Source organism: Galeopterus variegatus, unplaced genomic scaffold (genome assembly GCF_000696425.1).
Source record: "Galeopterus variegatus unplaced genomic scaffold, G_variegatus-3.0.2 Scaffold724, whole genome shotgun sequence".
Classification (NCBI taxonomy): domain Eukaryota; kingdom Metazoa; phylum Chordata; class Mammalia; order Dermoptera; family Cynocephalidae; genus Galeopterus; species Galeopterus variegatus.
This window is the reverse complement of record NW_007726835.1, coordinates 418,896-440,754: the sequence shown is the minus strand read 5'-3', so window position 1 is coordinate 440,754 and position 21,859 is coordinate 418,896. Positions and strand designations below refer to the sequence as shown.

The 21,859-nt window shown below is 41.3% G+C and overlaps 1 protein-coding gene across 1 annotated transcript in view; it reads right to left on the bottom strand.

The window, feature by feature from the left end:
- Nucleotides 1–21,859, bottom strand: part of LOC103589774 (synaptic vesicle membrane protein VAT-1 homolog) — an 89,527-nt gene that overhangs the window by 55,892 nt on the left and 11,776 nt on the right. The window lies entirely within an intron of this gene.

Sequence of the window (21,859 nt, the reverse complement as noted above, 5' to 3'; positions counted from 1 at the left end):
GAAATCACACTGGCTGCTATATAGAAAATAGACTGTGATAGGGTATCAGCAAAAAGGATGAACCCTGGGTATATGAACATACATATTTTTTTCCTGGATATATTTTGAAAGGAGAGCCAACCAGATTTGCTGATAGATTAAATGTGGAATATGAGAATAAGACTTCAATCAAGAATAAGCCTTCAACTCCAAGGCTTTTGGCCTGTGCAACTGAAAGGAAGGAAAGAACATTAACTGAGAAAGGAAAGGCTGCACCAGTGTCACATGGAGTCCACTTGATCCAAGTAACTTTATCTGTGGTTCTCGTCCAAGTGTGCTCATCAGAATCACATGGGGCACCTTTGCCAAGTACAGTTGCCCAAGAACCCCAGAGATTTTGCTTTGGCAGGTCTGGAGTGGGGCCCCAAAATATATACTCAGTGTACACATTAGGTAGAGAACCACTGAATCATAAAACAATATTTGGCAGGGTTTTGTGTTTAAAATTCTGGACTTCATAATGAAACAAGTGAAAGAATTTACAGATGATTCTTTCACTCTCTGGGATAAACTATATACTGTAGGTCCTTCTTTCAAAATATATTCCAAATGAACTATATACAGCTTACTAAAGAGTTAAAGCTGAAGCATATAAAAATGATAAATAACAGAGTGAAGCTGTAAGGTTAACTTCCAGTCTCTCTCATTAGGACACTGGTGACACTCGTAGCTAGTTATGGGGCAGTTCTGTCCTAGGTGTTTTTAGGCTTCTTTGGTGCTTACCTGGCATAAAATAAACAGGAAGACAAGAAGAGCATCTCCAGGAGATTTTGGGGGATGGTAAAAAAGTGGCATGATGGTGTCTCCAACTCAGGCACTGTATATAAACATTAATCTAAAGGTGAAGATTACTGGTCCCAATTTCCAGATTTAAAAACTGAGATTCAAGGAGGCCAACCAAGTTCTCTTTCTTACACTCAACTAACAGAGCAATGCCAGGACTGGGCTTCAAAGCAACGAATCAAAGGCCAGCTTTGCTGGTTCCCAGGGCTGTCAGCACTTCCTCGTCACATTGGTTCCACCAGAGTTGGAATCCCTCAGTGAAAGGGAAGGTTGCATAATGAAGCAGCACTCCATGGGGACTTTCTATTCAGGTCAACTCCCGACAGGATAGTTCTTTTATTCTGTATCATTTTCTCAAACTATTTATTTCTGTGCAGCGGTGGTGGGAACATTGACGACAAAATGACACCTTTTTACTCAATGTTGCTGCCCCTGTGTGTCTGACTCACACCTGCTGACAGCAGCGAGCCTCTCTGCTTTTTCATTCCCTGGGGAGCAGGAGGTGGATTTTTACTTGCCCTTGCCCTCCCCGTTGTCATCATGAAGACTGTCAGCTTCGTTCCGATTTAAAAACAACAAAAAAGAGAGAAAGAAACAAAGCAACTCCACAAACCTTTATTGCTCAGCAGGTCACTCGAGGCAGAGAGAGAGCAGCTCAATTTTCCAGTCTCACGTGGAGGCACCAGTGCTGGCAGTTGAAAGGCCAGCTTTTGACTTGTAAAACAGCAGCAAAATTGGCCACAGAGGCTCCTAGGCAAGGAGACTCCCCTTTCTATTTCAACGTTTAGGCTGAAAACATTCTTTTCACCTGGTGGAACATCCATTTGAGGATATTTATTTGGGGGACATTTGGAGTACTGATTCTTTTTGAAATCAAGCATTCATTTGACCTGAAAGATAATGCTCACCTCCAATGAGAGAGTAGGACAGAGGAACACGAAGTGCAACTCTTAATGCCCACAGGCTGTGACTGTGAGTTGCTCCTTTGTTTTCCCATTGCTGACAATAGGCTGGTGCTCATTTTTCATTTTCACTTCCTGCCTGCCCCAGACTCTCTGGAGCACAGCCCTTTGCAAGACCTCTGTCCCAGGAGTAGGGCCTGTGTCACTATTACAAAGAGTAAAGGTGTCTAGCTGTATGTGGATTAAACCCGTGACCTTATCTTCCTTTGCACCTTGCTGGATGGCACCAAGACAGAGACCATTTGGCATACAGGGCATGTGGGATCTATTCAGATTTAGCTAATCTTGGGAAATAACTTTCTTTGGAAGCAGGACATGGTCATTTTCTGGCTGTGTTGGGATATCTATTTGACCTTTACTTGCATACTCATTAAGTGACTAGTGGTTGTGATTTTGTGCCTTTCTCCTTGGGTTGCTTTGGAGTGTTGGGAAAGGGGGCACAATGAAGAGAAAATTGTTCTGATTAATATTGTATTTATAGTTCAGTCTATCAAGGTCATTTCCCTGGATGCCAGTGTTTCTTTATGAAGACAGAAATACTGTGTCAGTGTCTCTCTTTTCCTACAATAGGTAGGAGGCCAATGACAAAAACAAGCAATAATAAGAGTGGGAGGCACATTTATTTCTTTACATGTATATATTTGGCGACTCGGTGGTATAAATAAATCTGGTCTGGCTTTTCCTCTTACTCTGAAACTTCTCTTATGTCATCTCAGTTCCCTCTTAGGTTGTGTCCTCTGAAACAAATCCACCTCTGTTAAACGATTTTGTTCTGCTTCTGTCTTTCCCCTGAACAAACAAACTAAGCATGTGGAGGCAGGACTTCCATTATTAAAATCTGACTTTAAAGTCACACAAGCTGGGCCGGCCCGGTGGCGCACTGCTATAGTGCGCCGCTTGGGAGCATGGTGGCGCTCCCGCCGAGGGTTCGGATCCCACATACAGACCGGCCACTCACTGGCTGAGCAAGGTGCGGGAGCAACACCGAGGGTTGCGATTCCGTTGCCGGTCCCGGTCCGGTACGGGCGCGACACTGAGGGTTGCGATCCGTTGCCGGTCATGAAAAAAAAAAAGACAATAAAGTCACACCAGCTTGTGAAGCGTGAACTAAGGCCTGGCTTCTGTGGATCTGGAAGGGGAAAGCACCCGCAGGCCCAGCCCTCTCCTTGAGCAGGATGAGTGAGATTATAGGTGTGTGTGACACTGGGAGAATGGTGTGACCAGTAGTCTTCAATTAGTGGAAAACAAGTTAAAACAGTTACCTCAATGTTTACTTGCTTTTAGCAGTCACGTTTACGTAACAAAGACATTACCTCAGACCCAGTCATGACACCTTCAGAAACCTTGAGGTCTCCTGTTTGACTCAGACCTCCTTCCTCAAGGGAGTATAATTCCCTGAGTGCTGGGTGGAAATCAAATGACCTCATTTCCAAAGAGCTCCAAGTGACCAGCAACCAAGTTGGTGTAATTTTTGTGAAGGTATTTGTGTAACATATTTAATATTCACTTTTGGGTTAATGTTAAGAATTTAAGGGTCATGTTGAGATACAAATATTCATTTATTTCATAAATATTGAATGAGTAGCCATATGAAGATAAATCATGCACTTCCTGCAGTTTTCACTCGTATATGGAAGCTAAAAAAGGTTGATGACATAGAAGTAGAAAGTAGAATAATGGTTATCAGAGGCTGGGAATGCAGCGGGAAGGGGCAATAAGAAGAGGTTGTTTAGCAGATACAAAATCACGGCTAGAAAGAAGGAATAAATTTTAACGATCTATAGCACCAGGGTGACTATGGGTAGCAACCTATTGTGTATTTTCAATTATCTACAAGAAGGGATTTTGAAAGTTCCCAACACGAAGAAATAATGTATGTTTGAGGTGATGGATATACTAATTACCCTGATTTGATCATTACACATTGTATACATGTATAAAAATGTCAGACTGTACCCCATAATGTGTATGATTATTATGCATCAATTTAAAATAATTTTAAAATAAATAAAAGTAATAACAGACAAGACTCATTGAGCACTTGCTTTGTTTTAGGCATCATTTAAAATGCTTTACTCAGCTTCTCTTATTTAATCCTTACAACAAACCTATGAGATAGCTACTCTCATGATTTCAGTTTTGCAAAGGAGAAAACTGAGGCATAATCTAGCCAGTTGGCCAGGGTCACAGAATTATGATGTTGCAGAGCCTGGATTTGAACCCAGGCAATATTACTCCAGAGCCTGAAATTTTAACCAATTATACTTTATCGCCATGGCCTCATGTACCTCGGGTTCTAAAGGGAGAAGACAGATAGATGTACTTTGGTAGAAGGAGGTGTAGGAAATCAGAAAGCACTTAATAGATATGTTGACCCAAGCTAGCTACTACCATGACATACGTTTTTAGCTAAATTCTCTGCTTTTTATGAGACTCAAGAGCATGTCTGGGAAAGTATTTTCATTTCATCCACAATAGGTAGAAACATATGTGATATATAGGTTGGTGGAGGAGAGAAGTTATCCCAAAGTAGGAGTTAGCTAGACTTAGTCTTACCAAAACTAAGGACAGCTCTCTAGCAGAGAACCCAGAATCAATTATTCAAGGGTGGATAGAATAGTGTGGGTGGGGTGGGGTGGAGGGGAGGAGAGCTCAGTGAAAGATGGCCTGGTCACAAGTGGCCACACATGCCATGCCAAGAAGTTGGGGCTTTATCCTGAAGGATTTGCACTTTAGAAAGACCACTCTGGCTGCAGGATGAGAGTGGATTAGAGAAGGACAAGATTGGAGGCATGATCAGTCAGGAGATGGTTGCAGTAATCCTGGTTAGAGGAGGTGCGGACTTGGCCTCAGCAGTGGTAGTGGAAAAGAAAAAAAGTGAATGGATTTCTGAGGTATTTAAGAGGTATATTTATCAGACTTGATTGGTAATGGGGCATATATGAGTGAGAAAAGTTTTAAAATGACACCCACTATATTAGTCCATTTCTGTTGCTTATAACATAAATACCTGAAACTGGATAATTTATGAAGAAAAAAAAAATGTATTGCATACAGTTTCTGAGGCTGGGAAATCCAAAGTCCCATGAACACATCTGGTGGAGGCCTTGGTGGTGGTGACAGCAATCTCACATGGCAGAAATGGCAGTGCAGAGAGGGAGAGATCTCATATGCCCTCCTTTTATAGCCCTCAGAACTACATCCGTGACCTCCATTATTAATCCCTTCACCAGGGCATGGTCCTAAGAATCCAGTCACCTTTTCAAGGCCCCGCCTTTCGATTACCACAATAGGACTTCCCACCCTCAGCAGTTACAGTGGGAATTAAGCTTCAGTGAGCTTGGGGGGACACAATTCAATTCACATTTGCACCCACATTTCTAGCTTAGGCAACTGGTTATATGGGAACCCAGGAGGAAGAGCACATTGGCAGGGAAAAGCAAGTGAATTTGGAGCAGTTGAGTTTGAAGTGCCTGTAGGATATCTAACTGTAAATGTCCAGAAGTCAGGTTGATATACATTTGAGAATAAAAACTCAGAAGAGAGATCTAGTCCAGAATGATAGATTTGGGAGTCATAGGTAAATAGATGGTAACTACAGCCAAGTGAGTAGATGGGCCCACCCAGGGAAAGTGTGTAGATGGAGAAAAGAAGAGGCCCCAGTACAGAAGCCCAAGGGAAAGGGGTGGATAATGGAAGAGTTCCTTAAAAAGTACAAAACACAGCCAGAGAGGCAGACAGAAGATCTAGCCAAGCAAAGAGAGCAGTCAACACTGAGAGAGGAAGAAATAAATGGAGTGAGCAGTGTCCCTGGGATTCTGCAATAAGGAGCTTCTGGGTGTCCTTGGTTATAGCAGATTAAGAGAAGTGTGTTGGCATAAGGGGAGATGTGGTGGGGTGAGGAGTGAGTGGGGTAAGGAGGCATTGAAGCCAAGTGTAGACAGGGCCTGAAGACTGCAGCTGAGACCAGGAGAAGAGAGAAAGGGCAGGGGCCACGGGAGGCCTTTCATTTGTTTATTTTGCTTTTATTCATTAAGCAGAGATTGGAGCACTTTAAATATTAGTGAAAGGATTTAGCAGGGGATGGAAAGGTAGAGAAGGAAGGGAGAGGGAGAAATCAATAGAGCAAGAGTCCTGAGAAAGTGGCAGGGTTTAGGATCCCAAAGATAGGCAGGAGTTTTAGCTGCAGAGAAGAGGAACGCTTCTGTTGCCTGGTGGGAGGCCAGGCTTTAGGATGTGGTGGGAAGTCGAGGTGGTTATTGTCCAGTGAGTGGTACTTTCCCAGTCAGTGGAGGTCGAGTCACTAACTGAGTGTGAAGGGGACGTGAACATGTGTGGGTGGGAGGAATGGTTGAAGACTTGCGAAAAGAGGAGAATGTGTGAAAGAGCTGCTTTGAAAAATGGAAGGGTATTACACTCTCTTTGTCACTTCTCTCCCCTGGGTGACGGAGATGCAAAGGATTACTCAAAGCCCATTTCTTCTGAGCAGTGAGAAGCTCCAAAGGGGTTAATTTTCCATGAACCCTCAAGAGAGAGGCATTCCTCCTTGGAAAAATAACCCTGAACTGGGGTTCTGTCTCAGAATTTATTCTCCAGGCCAGAAAGTTACAGAAAAAGAACATAGGTGGAGTTATAGCTAAGTATAGTTTAACAATAGAAGCTGGTAACATCAGTGAAATAACAAAGTGACATTCCATAATGCAATTTGCAGAAGGTTAAGTCGATCCACCAACCAAAGTTTGTTCTTAGCAAATACTGTCTCTTCCTACAACAGTTTCCTCAGTATTTTTACATAACAATAAAGCAACTTTAGGTTAACCTGCACCAAGGGCATCTGTCCTTGAGCCAGCAATTTTGCTATGTTACAATTCTTTATCTACAACAAAGACTTTAGCCCAGGGAAATTTTCCTGTCTTTTGCAAGCGTATCATTTCTATGTGTAATTTTAAAAAGTTAGGTTATACCTGAAACTACAGGGCTTTGGAGGCTAGACCCTGTGAAATACATTTGCTTTATAAATGTTAGTATACTCTACAGAAGGGAACATGTTACAAGGGTCCCAACTGGGTCTACAGTAAAGACAGAGAATCTTCCCACTGTAAAACACACTTTTAGCCAAATTCCCTGCTTTGTATGAGACCCATGAGCTTGCCTGAGAAAGTACTTTATACAATTCCACAAATAAGTTTGAAATGTAAATAGACATGTCAGCTACTTGACTAGACATAGCATGAATAACTATTTCTTGGAATTAATATTCATTAATGATTCATTGTAAGTGATGTGTTTACTGTGGATATGCAGACTCCACAAATCTCATTTTTTTTAATTAGATTCTAATACCACTACATTGGTATAACTGATATTAGGAGGTGGAATTGCTTGATAGTTAAAAGCAAGGCTTTGAAGTTTGTCAAGCTTGAGGTTCAGTCCTGGTTGGGCTACCCCCACCATGTGATCTAAAGCAAGATCACCTCTTATCTGTAAAATGGCAATAATAAGAACACTTACCTCATAGGGTTGTTGAAGGAGATAACATATTTGGTGGGATAATATTTTTAATATATTAGCTTTTAAGTTATTAACTAATTCCTTTCCTGGAACTGTTTCTTGTGGTCTATTCTTTGCCTTGGAATGGAGTGAGCGGGGAGTGAGGCAAGTGAGAAAAAAAGAAAAAGGAGTCTTTGGGAACCCCTAAACCATTAAGAAAATTATGCCAGGAAATACACCTGAAGACAATAGCAAGAGAGGGATTGTCTCTGGGGCAACCGTTTGTCCCTAAAGAGTCGAAAAGATTCCCTTCTTGGAGAGAAGGGAAAGAAGCAGAGACAGAAGGGTGTGTGTGTGTGTGTGTGTGTGTGTGTGTGTGTGTGTGTGTGTACTTGTATACTTGGGGTAGACTCATTGGAGAGAAGTCTAGACTTATCAGAACCAAGCCCATAGGAATGAGGGACAGCTCAGCAAAGGGGACACTCTTATTAGTTATCTATTGAGCTGTAACAATTTACCCCAAAACTTCACAATCAAAGAAAACAAACGAGCATTTATTATTTCACAGTTTTGGGGGTGAGGAGCCTGCAAGCAATCTAACTGGACGGTCTTGGCTCAAGATCTTTAGGAGGTTGCAGTCAAGTCACTGGCTGGGCTGCAGTCTGTGGGCTTGACTGGAGCTGGGGATCTACCTCCAAGTTCACTTACATGGCTATTAGGAGACCTTGGTTTCTCACTACATGGGCCTCTCCATAGGGAAGCTCAAGACATGCTAGCTAGCTTCCCCCAGAGTGAGTGATCTGAGACAGAAAGAGGAAAGGAGAGGAAAAGAGGAGAGGAGAGAGACTAAGATGGAAGCCACAGTCTTTTATTATCTGATCTTGGATATGTCTTACAATTACTTCTGCCACATTCTTCTGTCATATGACATAATCAATCCCGGTACAATGTGGAAGGGGTCTGCATGAGAATGGGAACAGTAGGAGATGGGGCTCTTTGGGGGTTATTTCAGAGGCTGGCTGTCACAGATACTATGAGGGGTATTGTTGGAGCAGCCGGGCACAAGTCGGAGCAGATTGCTGACTTTCCTGAGTCTTGTTCAGCCCTTATGTCTCCGCCACTCAATTTTCTGTTGGCATTAGTTGAGTGTCTGAGACTTTGCTTGGTCCTATCTACCACATATGAATGACCCCCACCTTGCAGTGAATCCAAAAGAAGAAGCCCTGGACTTACCCATGAGAGGGTATACTAAAGAAACTCCCTTTCTACCTGGGACGGTAGTTAAATTATTCTGACTACATAATGGCTAATTTTTACCAGGTGTTTATCAGACACCAGGAAGTAGATTTTATCATCCTCAGTTTTCAGATGAGGAAATTAAGGCCCAGAGAGGAGAAAGGTAATAACTCGTACAAGGTGGTAAAACTAAGATTTGAACCCTCTCAACCTGGTTCTAAATCCGTGATCTCAACCTCTATTCTACATGTGTGTAGATTACACGTATTTAGCACAGAGGCCAGCATTAGTAAGTGTTCAATAAGTGTTGATTATTATTAAACTTTCTCATTGGAGGAAAACATACCTTTCTAGATTCAAGAAGCTAAAGATGGGTGCAATCATTTTGAAAGGTAAATATCAGGTTTTTATTGCAATTTTTTTTTGGGGGGGGTTACTTTCATTAACAACCTGACAAACATTATAAAAAGTTACATTTATAAATAGCTAATTTGATCCATGTGCCCATGTGCCCACTGATTGCTCAGTGGTAGATCTGAATTGACCTGTTTATGAAGTTTTAATAACCCAAAGACACTCTTTCAAACATTAGTGTCCTGTCTAAATTAGAAGCTGCCAATTCTTCTCTTACTACAATTGTAACCCAAACCACTGCCTTTTTTGAGGTGATTGAAAAGAGTGTGGATTCTGTTAGGTTTAAAATCAGCCTCCACACCAAATCTGAGCTGTGTGACCTTGGCAAGTTACTTACTGTTTCTGAGCTGCTGTTTCCTTCTTCGTAAAATGGAGCTGTTGGAAAGATTCAGTAAGATAAAATATGTAAAACACTCAGCATAGATAGTGCTTATCACAGAGTAGGCTATCGTTAGTTAAGTGTCATTTTCTCTTTCCTTCTTCCAGTAGGGTTTAATTGCTTCAGTCATTGTAGTCCCAAATAATTTTGATTATGCTAGCTATGGCACCTGAAATTTATCGGATGATATTTAAATGCATAAGAAAAGTGCCCAATGATATTTCTGTTTATTTTATATTTTAATAGTCAAGTCTATCTCCCCCAATATATTCCCTGAGGGCAGGGACTATTTCATATATATAGTTATATTTTTGTTCCCTGTAATGTCTAGCAAAGTGACTGGTTCATAGTAGTATTTAACATGTATGTGCTGACCTAAATTAAAATCATAGTATTTAGAAAGGATTGAAACTAAAATGAAACAGAAAATCCTTGCAGTGGATGAAGTAAATTGAGCTCAGGGAGAGAGGAAATTCATATTTCTAGGAAACAAATCATGTGTATTGTATAGATTTTCATATTTACATATCATTCAATACCCTCCACAAACATTTTAAAATTCGATTAAGTAACATTTCAAATCTTTAAAGAGATAATGGTGACAGAAATAGACAGAGATTCATCTTTTCGAAAATATTCAATATTTTATTTCATGAGCTTAAGTGATACGAACATCTAGTGCTAGAGAAATTATACCATTAATCATATTAATGATTTAACTAGCTTCCCAGAGTAAATGTTTCATTTCTATTGTTGCTTAAAGAGAGAATTATTAGAGAGGAAAAGGATTTACTTTAGAGGAAAGCAGTTTATATTCTCCATTCAACTACTGGGGGCAATAAGATAGGACACTTAGATCCCTGATAACATGAGAAGAGCAATGAGCCCAGGTCGACTTACTTTCCTTGCTCTATTGTCTTGTCATACCTGAATTTAAAATGTCAACCTTGGATCAACCCCAAACGTGTCTGATTCCTCTATGCCCACATCTGTCACTTGACAGCTTGGGGTTGCTGCCTCCTGTTTGGATGTGCAGGGCTGTGCCTCTTTTAAATCTCTCTGCTCAGTGGTACTGTCCTTCATTCAACAGTACATGTCTCCAAGTCATGCACAACTCCAATGAGCTCTTGAGAAGGGGTTGGGTTTGTTTTACAGCACAGCTCCTCTGAACCCCTTTCAGTGTGGTTTGGGTGTGTTGGATGGCTTCTTCAAGGGGCTGAGTCAGATGGGTTCAAGAACAGAGGCAGGCTTTACTGGAATCATCTTTCTCTTTCAAGTCACGTTGCTGAGTCAGGTCCACCACTCCAGTCTCTTCCCTCCCTCGTGGTGATTTTTTTCCTTTCAAGGGTTGCACTGTCTACCTCTGCTATCTGCTTCTGTTGTCAAGGGTAAGGGATGAGATGGGACTCAGAGAGCGGGTGAAGAGATCTGTCATGCACATTACTTGATAATCATATTTTCTAAGTGAAAGTTTATTGCTTTGTTTTTAGGCAGAGTCTGAACATTCCCATATCAAAACAGCCACATCAAGGCAGCCACATCAAGATGTTCCCAGCATCAAAATGACTATGTCAAAGCTGTAGGTCAGCGAATTGATGATGACAAAACAGCCTGTGTCAAAATGGCTGTATCCTACATTGCCACAGGCTCTCCATCAAGGGAATGCCTTCTAGAATGTCATTACTGTTTACAGTAAGATAAAAATGAAAAGTTGTATTTTTTTCCCATCCGTGCTTCTACTTTCAGTTGGGAGCTGGATTTACTAACAAGGAACTGGATGACAAAAGGCACCACTCCTTATTCCTAATGATCAATGCCTTCTCCAAAAAACAAGATACAAATGAACAAAGATAATCCTGTTTTTACCATGGAAATTTTGAAACACCCATATTAAATTTATAATCATGCCTTTACACTTTGTTCTCATCACAAAGATCTTTTGGAATTATCTACTAAGAATCAGCCAACAAAATTTATGCCAACATAGAGGCAGCTCAGAATCACTTGCTCTCTGCCTGAAACTACATGTTCAATCACAAGCTTGGAAAAGCCATAACACATGCTAATGCCCTAATCTGATGCTTCTTTACAACCAATTAGGTTGCAAAACCTCTCCTGAAAGGTTTGAGGTTTCTGACCTGTATCTTTAGGCTAAGAAAGCTTATAGATTGGGGAGAATCTTGTACTGGGTATGCTATATACATTGAACATGGCTCTCCAACCCTAACTTAATTGTTGGCCAACTCTTCCTTGACTTTCAGGTATGACACGGTTTTGTCATTATCCGGGCTCACTGGCTGCTCCTTCTCAGTCCTTTTCTGTCTCCCATTCCTCCACTTGAATTCTAAATGTTGGAATGCCTAAGTGCTCAGTCTTGGGCCCTTTTCTCTAAATATAACTCTCTGCCTAGGAGAGCTCATTGAACTCTGTGACTTTAAATAGCATCTGTGGCTGGCCGGTTAGCTCAGTTGATTAGAGCATGGTGTTATAACACCAAGGTCAAGGGTTCAGATCCCCATACCGGCCACCACAATAAATAAATAAATGAATAGCACCCGTGTGCTGATTACTCAACTATATATTTCCATCCCTAACCTTTCCCCAGAAGTCCAGATTCATGTATTTAATATCTCCAGTTGAATGTCCAAGAGGTTTCTCAAACTCATAGATCCAAAATGGAACACTAGATTTTCCTACCCAAACCTGTTGTTCTTCTAGACTTCATCATAGTGTCAAAATGAACTATATAGTTGACCAAGCCACAAACATAGAAGTTGTCTCTGATTCTCTCTATCTTATGTGATCAGCAAATATTACTATATGTAGTTCTACATCTGAAATATATCTTGACACTCTTCTTTCTTCTTTCTCAAATGCCACAACCCTAGTCTAAGCTACCATCATCTCTTTCCAGGATAACTGCAATGGCCTTATAATTGGTCTCCCCTTTCTTTGCATGACTGACTCCTTGTTATCACTTAGGTCTCCAATAACAGGTAAAGGTTAAAGAGGACTTCCCGAAGTACCTTTTCAGGAGTACTCCCCTCTACCCTGCTTGTTCTCTATTAACTCACCATGTTGACTTTCTTCATACAACTTACCACAATGTGTAATTATATATTTCCTTTCTGTTGACTGTGTTTCCCACTAGAACATAAACTCTTTGAGAGCAGAGAGTTTAACTCTTTTTTTCTCCACTCAGTCCCTAAGGCTTATCACAGTGCTTGACCCACAGTAGGCTCTTGACAAATATTTGCTGGAAAGAATGAACTTCAAGTTTATCCAAAAGAGGAAATCTCTTTGGAATTCTAGAAGTTTAGGCACCATCAATTATTTGCTGCCGTTCAGAAGCATCCCATTCAGATTGGCCACATATACATGTATCAAATACAAGGAATACTTATTTAAAGGCAATAAGTCAAGAATATTTTGAATCCTAGTTCAGACATAATTCCATACAGACTACTGCTTATTCTGATTGTCTCAACCTGAACACTGGGATGACTATCAGATGGTTGGTACCACCTGATTGATTGGTTGGTTTAGGCACCAATCATTAGCTATAACTAAAGGTGTTCTTTTACATAAGACTTTATAACAAAACAAACTATTTAAGTTGAGAAGAAATAACCCATGAATTCAAATGATCAATATTGAATTTACTAAAGTTAGCTGAAACATAAACATATGTACTATAAATAGGAATGTAATGGAGGAATGAAAAATTATTATTTTGCAAACTGGCACTAGAGTTCCTTTTAGGTAAGGTATTGTCTTTGTTTAGAATAATACCTTGAGAGATGCCTAAGGGGTGGTAGGTGAGGTTCTGTACAGATTGGAAAGAAACAACTAAAATATCACAAAATCATTCTGCACTAGAAATTATTGGGAGATATGTGAAGAAGAGAGAAGAGGTAAGTGAGTAGGAAGAATGGGAGAGAAGGCTGAGCAAAATGTCAGGAGGCTTACACTTGGGTTGGTGAAAAATAGAACAAGGAAATCACGTTTTTAGTTTTAAATTTGCAGCTAAAGAGTGCTGCATATTTTCCAGACAGCTCTCCTATGTGACAAACATTATCTTTGAATCTCCAGGAAGAGTCTACCATTCGCAGCTGCCTCTCATGAATTTGGGATAGGAAATTAAGGAGGAGGGGCTATAACCCACCTTTGAGTCAGTGCCAAAAACAAAGAAGGAACAGCTGTGAGATACAGAGTGCAGAATGGGAAGTCAGCAGAGGCCAGAAATCAAACTCTGAGCCTAGTAAGAGAATGGGGAGCCCACAAGAATTGCGGGGAGTTTGGGAAGAGTATAGACTTTCCGATAAGACATGAAATGGGGTTTCCAGATGTGTTTATGTAACTTCAAGGTGATATTTGACCTCACAAATAATCCAGGAGCCACTGACAGTAGGATTTTGCTGATAAATATTAATCACTCCTCACCATAGTATTAGTGAAAACTCTACTTAGAAATGACAGGCTCAATAGACTGAATGTTTACATCTTCCCCTCACCCCCAAATTCATAGTTGAAATCCTATTCCCCAGTATGTTGATATAAGGAGGTAGAATCTTTGGAAGATAAATAGGTCATGAGGATGGTGCCCTCATGAATGAAATTAGTGCCCCTATAAAAGGGATCCCAAATAGCTGTCTTGCCCTCTTTCTGCCATGTGAAGATACAATGAGAAGACAGCAGTCTGCATGCAGAAAGACGGCCCTCATCAGAGCCTGACCATGCTGGCACCCTGTTCTAGGATGTCCAGCCTCCAAAACTGTGAGGAATAAATATCTTTTTTATAAGCCACCCAATCTATGGTACTTTGTTCTAGCAACCCAAACTGACTAAAACAATAGGTAGTATGTGTTCCAGTTTTGATCCTCTCATTTCATCATTCTATCCTGCTTTATTTGTTTTCCTCTGTGGTTCCATACTCCAATTAGACCATGCTAGCCACATTGATAGATTACTGTTTTTTATTATTATTAGAGTTGTTTAGTCAGAAAAATAAAAATTAAATTCATGAACTCTATGTAGTATGAAACAACTAGTAAAAACTAAAATTTACGTAATAATAGAAAAACCAACTTTTCTGCAAAAAAAACTAAATCATTGGGGCCAGCCCGTGGCTCACTCGGGAGAGTGTGGTGCTGACAACACCAAGTCAAGGGTTAAGATCCCCCTACCAGTCATCTTTTGGGGAAAAAAAAAAAACTAAACTAAATCATTTATCCATTGAACTCAACAAATATTATATCCTTAATACTCTGCTAGGTTCTGGAACTTTAAATATGAATAAAACCCAATTGCTCCTCTTGATGAGTTCACAGTTCAGTGGAGATACATAAGCAAATAATTACAATGCAACATAGTAAGTGAAAAGTATAAAAATAATCACAGATTTTATGAGATCACTGAAGAGAGGTACTTGAAACTTTTGGAAAGGGTGAGGGTTGGGATGGCTTTTTGAATGAACTGACAGCTGAGTTGGATCTTCAAGGATGTGAAGACTTAGACAAACAGATGGGGAGGGAAACTGGGTTGGGCTTAGGGGTAGGAGAGGGGAATGGAAGCAGAGGTGTACCTTCTAGAAGGGATAGCAAAGGCAAAGGCATGGAAGGGAGAAAATGCATAGGCTACATAGGGAACACAAGCAATTCTGAGTTGCTGGAGACAAGATTAAGTTGTAAATGGAGCTAGAGAAAAAGGTAAGGAATAGATGATGGTGGACTCTGAATGTCATCTGAAAAAGTGCAGATCATCCTGTGTGCAATGTAGAAAGACTAAAGGGTCTTAAGGCAGAAAAGTGGCATGGCAAGATTAGAGTTTAGACACTTAAGTGTCTAAAAGAGAACAGTAAGAAAGGGGTTGTGGTTGCACCTTTGGTTGTACTTATATTTAAGGTAGACAAAACAAAGAAAATTTATTAGTAGTTGTTCTAGTTCAGGTGAAAGTTGAAGAGAGCCCTATCTGAGGCATGGCTGGTGAAGACGGAGAGACAGGAACAGGCCAAGCAATGTTGAGGAAGTCAAACTGTCAGCGCTTGGAAATTGATTGGATTTGAGAGATGAAGGAGAGAGACTACCAAAGGATTCTCTCTTGGCTGACAAGTATGGATAATGAGGTCATGAGCTAAAGTTGTTTCAACAGGAAGGAAAACTCTTTTAATGGCAAAGGTGATGAATTCCATTCTAAACATGTGAAGTGCCAGGTGCCTTTGGTGCAGCCAGAACGAGCCAGAAAAAGCTAGAACTAAGGGGAGAGATCTGGGCTGAAGGATTCAGCATTAGAATTCATCACTGTACAGGTGGTAGCTGAAAAACTGAAAATGCCTCGTATCACTTGGGAAACACCTGTAGAGTGAAAAGAGTGAGAGTCAAAAGAGAGTCCAGGGAGAAGATAAGCCCACAAAGAAGGTAGAGAAGGAATGATCAGAGATGTATGGGAGAATGAGGAGAGAGCAGTGTCATTAAAATAAAGAATAAATTTTAAGAAGGAAGTGATCAATTGTGTCAAGTGTAACACAGGTATTACAATACAGGGCTTACAGGAAAATACTTTAAATGTACCAATTAGATGTTATTTTGAGAACTGCTGTAATAGAGTAACAAAAGGTTGGGGAGCGAGTAGGGAGGAAACTCCCTTGACTAACCAGGGAGGATATTCAAACCAGACAAGGGCAGTACCAGAAGGCAAAATTATTGGCTACTCTCACATATAAATATAGATACACAAAATCTAAACAAAATATTTGCAATTTATTGAAAATACAATATAATTAAGAAGGCTTAATTCCAGAATTCAATTGTTTTTCTGATTTATCAATGTAATTCAATATCATATCTGATTAAGGGAGAAAATAAATAAATACAGAAAAAAATACTTAAAGTTTAACACTAATTTCTTGATTTTCAAATATTCTTCTTAGAAAACTAGAAATAGATCAGGTCATCCTAAATATCAAAAACCTATAGCAAACATTACACTTAATGGAGAAATAATGGAAACATTCTCTTCAAAGTCAAGAACAAGACATGGATATTGTGTTCATTCCACATCATTCTGGGTGTCCTAACCAACGTAGTAAGACAAGAAAAAAAAAAAAAAGCATTGGGATTGGAAAGAAAGAAACAAAGTAATCACTGTTTGCAAATAATATGATTATCTACACAGGATATTCAAGACAAGACAATCTTTTGACATTTTATCAATAGTGCGAAAATTTTCAGAATCAAAATGGAGTCACTTGTGTTAAAAAACCCCTGACAAATAGAGCCAGGGAAGGCCATGAAGGGACAGTTCTCTTGCACAAATGTCTGATAAAAATGATCACAAAGGACTCTGCAAAATCACAGCCTTGTACAAAGGCCATCACAACTGAGAAGTTTAGCTCTTGCTCAGCCATTCTCACCATGTGACACCCTGGTTGCCATGGGACCCTGTAGAGAGTTCCCACCCAGGAGAAGGTCTTCACCAGATGTGTTCCCTGGACCTTGGACATCCAAGTCTCCAAAACTGTAAGACATAAATTTCATTTCTTTATAAATTACCCAGTCTCAGATATTCTGTTATATGCAACAGAAAAGGATTAATACAGAAAATTGGTACCAAAAGTGTGATGTTGCTTATAACAAATACCTAAAAATGTGGAAGCAGCTTTGGAACTGGGTAATGGGCAGAGGCTGGAAGAATTTGGAGGAGCAGGCTAGAAAAAGCCTAGATTCTGGTGAGGGCTTAGAAGATGAGAAAATCAAGGTAAGTTTGGAAACTCTTAGAAGTTGCTTAAGTGGTGGTGACCAGAATGCTGATAGAAATATGGACAGTAAAAGTCATTCTGAGGAGGTCTCCAATGGAAATAAAGAAAAGCTTATTGGAAACTGAAGCAAGAGTCACCCTTGTTATAGAGTTGCAAATAACTTGGCTGTGTTCTGTTCATGCCCAAAAGATTTATGGAATGTAGAACTTAAAAGTGATAACCCAGGGTATTTGGCAGAAGAAATTTCTAAGCAGCAAAGCATTCAGGCAGCTGCATGGCTATTTGTAATAGCCTATGCTAAGTTATGGCAGCAAAGGCATGACTTAAAGCTGAAATTTATAATTAAAGGGAAGCACAGGGTAAAAATTGGAAAACTCTGAGCCTGGCCACATAAAGAGTAAAGAAGTGTATTCAGTAGGGAAAACTAAGTGTGTAACCTAGCTACTGTTTGCTAAGGAGATCAAGACAGAAGGAGGGGATCAACAAGATAATAGAAAAAAGACCCTGAAGGCATTTCAGAGATCTTGAAGGTGTCTCCTCCCATCACAGGCCCAGAAGCCTAGGGAGACAGAATGGTTTCAGGGAACTGGCTAGGGGAGCCCTCCATGGGATTACTGCCCAGGGCGACCTTGGGATGCTGCTTCCTGCACCCTGGCTGCTCCGGCTGCTCCAGCCATAGTTAAGTTGCTTCTAGGTACTGCTGAACCCTCAGCTTCTGAAGATATAAGCCAGAAACTTTGGTGGTGTCCGTGTGGTATTAATTCTGCAGGCTCACAGAATGCAAGATCTGTGGAATCCTGATTTCAAAGGATGTATGGAAAAGCCTGGGGGCCCAGGAAGAGATATGTCATGGGGTGGAGTTACCACAGTGAGGCTTCACTAGAGCAATGCTAAGTACAAATGTGGTGTTGGAGTTGCAGCAGAGAACCCCCACCAGAGCCATGCCTAGTGCAGCCATGGGAGCAGGACTGCCTTGGAGAGCCCAGAACTGTAGAGCTACTAGTGTGCAACACCAGCCTGGGAGAGCTGAAATATGGGGTGAGCCCAGAAAAGCCAAACGAGCAGGGCTGCCTAAGGACTTGGAGGCCCAACCCCTGCACCAGTGTGTAGAGGATGCTGGACATAGAGTCAAGGAAAATTATTCCCCAGCTTTAAGATTTAATGCCTGCCCTGCTGGTTTTTGGACTTGCTTAGGACCTGTTATCCCTTTCTTTTGGCCTATTTCTCCCATTTTGAATGGGAATATATACACTATTCTTGTCCCACCACTGTATCTTGGCAGTAAATAACCTGTTTGATTTCACAGACAAGACTTTGGACTTTTGAGCTGAAATGAGTTAAGACTTTGGGGATGGATTGATTGTATTTACCTGTGAGAAGGAAGTGAACTTTGGGGGTCAGGTGCAGAATGCTATGGGTTAAATGTGTCCCCCACAAGTTCATGTATTGGAAATTTGATCCCCCATTGCAACGGTGTTAGGTGAGTGGGAAATCCAATTATGGTATTTGAAAGACAGGGCCTTTAAGAGGTGATTAGATTGTGAGGACTGTGCCCTTATGAATGGATTGATCCATTCATGGAGTAATGGGTGTGGTTCTGATGGCTTTAAAAGGAGATCAAGTGAGAAGTTTAGCTCTTTCTTGCTCAGCCCATTCTCATCATCTGACACACACTGGTTTCCATGGGACCATGTAGAGTTCCCACCCAGAAGAAGGCCCTCCCTCACCAAATGTGTTCCCTTGACCTTGGACTTTGCAGCCACCAAAATTGTAAAAAATAAATTTCATTTCTTTATAAATTACCCAGTTTCAGGAATTCTGTTAAAAGCAACAGAAGCAGACTAATACAGCAACCTTACATTTAAAAAATACTTCTGCAAGGACATCTGCCTAGTAACAGTCTGTGCAACTTCAAACTGGCTTAATCCTTGTAAATTACCCATGTAACCAAGGATAATTATTCCAGAACGATTATGTAATCCTCCATACTTTTTCCTTTGAAAACCTTTGTCTTCCTTTACCTCCCTAAATAGGCGTATAGTTTACTATGGCATGAATATTTCCATTGCAATGTTACATACCCAATTAAACTCATTTTTATTTTAGGGTCTCTCTCTGTTATTTAGGTTAACAATAGTTATAAGGGAGTTCCTCAAGGGAGATGGACACAAAATCAATGTTCAAAAATCAATAGTGTTTCTATGTATTAGCAATAACCAATTAGAAAATATAATAATAATAATACCTAAATTATGGTTGCAACAAAACCTCTAATGTACCCGAAATAAATGGAACAAAAAATGTCTAAGACCTATATGGAAAAAATTATAAGACTTTATGGATGGATATAAAATAGGAGAATTATACCATGTTCTTGAAGGGAAACTCAATATTATGAAGAGGCAATTTTCCCTAATTAATGTATAAGTTTAACATCTTACATCAGAATCCCAACATGGTGCTTTGTGGAATTTGACCAATTGATTCTAAAATGCTCATGGAAGAGTTCAGGGCCAAGAATAATCAAGATAACTTTGAAAAATAAAAATAAGAATGGGGGGCCGGCCCGGTGGCGCACTGGATAGTGCGCCGCTTGGGAAGCGCGGCGGCGCTCCCGTCTGAGGGTTCGGATCCCACATACAGACCGGCTCCTGCTCACTGGCTGAGCGGGGTGCGGGAGCAACGCCGAGGCTTGCGAACCCGTCGCCGGTCCCCGGCCCGGTACGGGGGCAACACTGAGGGTTGCGATCCGTTGCCGGACACGGAAAAAAAAGACAAAAAGACAAAAAAAAAAAAAAAAGAATGGGGAGGAATTAACACAGTATGGTATCAGAGTGCAAATAGATAAATGGTTCAATGGAAAAGGAAAGGGAGCAAAACATACCAGAACTTGGTATGTGATAGAGCATACAAAGCAGTGGGAGAAGCTGGGCTATTCAAAAAATGGTGCCAGGTCAATTAGCTATCCATATGGGGAAAAATTAGATCCTTACTTCCCATGGTACAGCTAAATAAATATCAGATTTCAATGTGAAAGGTGGAATAATAAAGCTTTCAAGAGATAATGGAGGAGAAAATATTTATGACTTTGGAGTAGGGAAGGCTTTTTTAAGGCACGAGAAACTTAAACCAAACCATATACAAAAAAAAAAAAAAAAAAAGCTGATAAATTAAAATTAAAATTTCTATGTAAGAGCAGGTTCAGGTGCTAAGTGCATGGAGCAGGAGCCAGCAAAAGCCCCAGCTGTGCCTTTAAGAAGAAGTTGTTTGGAGGTGGCAGGGGAGAAGAGGGCCTTGGTGGCCCACAGGCCAGCAAGACCACTAATAGGGTTCCCATGGACCCACACAGGAGCAAGGAGCTACAACAACTGAAAAAAAAGGAGCCACTCAGAGGCCAATGAGTCACCACAGGGACCACCACATTGTCCATCCCATGGGAAGTGTTTCCAGGCATGGGCAGTGGGGGAGACGGGCCCACCAGGAGAACACTGGGGCACAGTGAGGACAGTTAATCTGCCCCCCAATCAGTGCAGGACCACTCGGAGGAGACTGGTCAGGAATATAGAATTGCATGGGGTTCTGTTTGATGGAAAGACTCAGGCACAGACCAGAGTTTCTATACAACCCAGGCGCTCCAGATCTCTCAAGAGCCAGAAGTACCTATACAGTCAACCATTAAAACCTGAGCTGCACAAAAAGCCTTCCCTAGGGAATCAGAGCTCAAGTACTGGTCCCCACAGGAAGTTCTGCCATTTTAAAAGTAAGCAAAGGACAACAAATTAGTTCCAGCACAGAGTTTAAATGGTGGGAACAGAAAATAATCCAACACAGAGCTGAAAGAAAAAACAAAGTACCCACAACCAGAGACAAAGTTTCATATTAACTAGTAAAGGTCTCATTTCACCAAAGAACACCTATAACACCTAGAAGGACTGGAAGTCCCCTGGGCTACCAAGCCAGAAAGGAGGGAAGGCCAGGGGCCTCAGCCATGCCCCCCAACACCCACAGCCAGCCCAGCAGCAACCACCCAGCCACCACAGGAAGAGCCCTGGGCTCTCCTGAGCTTGGACAAACCACAGCAAGAAGGGCCCTGGTTCCTAAGCTGGGGTGGTGCAGGCCAAGGGCTTTTGCCACACCCCCATGACATCTGCACCCAGCCCAGCAATGACCAAGCCCCCACTGGAATCCCCTTGGTCTCCCCTGTCCAGGCCTCAGTCCATCCCCTCCTCCTTCCTCCTTCTTACATCTCATTTCCTTCCCCTTTCCCCTCTCTCCCTCTCTCCCAACTGCTCCGCAGCAATATCCTAGAATGTAAAAAATAATATTAATAAAATTACATTAAAAAAATTTTTTTCTATGTAAGAAAAGATACTATGAATGACATTAAAAGACTGGGACAATGGGCTGAGCCCTTGGTGCACTCGGGAGAGTGCGGCGCTGGGAGCGTGGCAGTACTCCCGCCGCGGGTTCGGATCCTATGTAGGGATGGCTGGTGCGCTCACAGCGCTCACTGGCTGAGTGCGGTGCGGCCGGTCTCAAAAAAGGACAAAAAAAAAAAGACTGGGACAAAATATTTTCAGTTCAAAAACTGACAAAAGATTAGGGTACAGTTGGGCCGGCCCGGTGGCGCACTGCTACAGTGCGCTGGGAGTGCGGTGGTGCTCCCGCCGAGGGTTCGGATCCCACGTACAGACCGGCCGCTCACTGGCTGAGCGAGGTGCGGGAGCAACACCGAGGGTTGCGATCCCGTTGCCGGTCACGAAAAAAGACAAAAAGGAAAAAAAAAAAAAAAAAAGATTA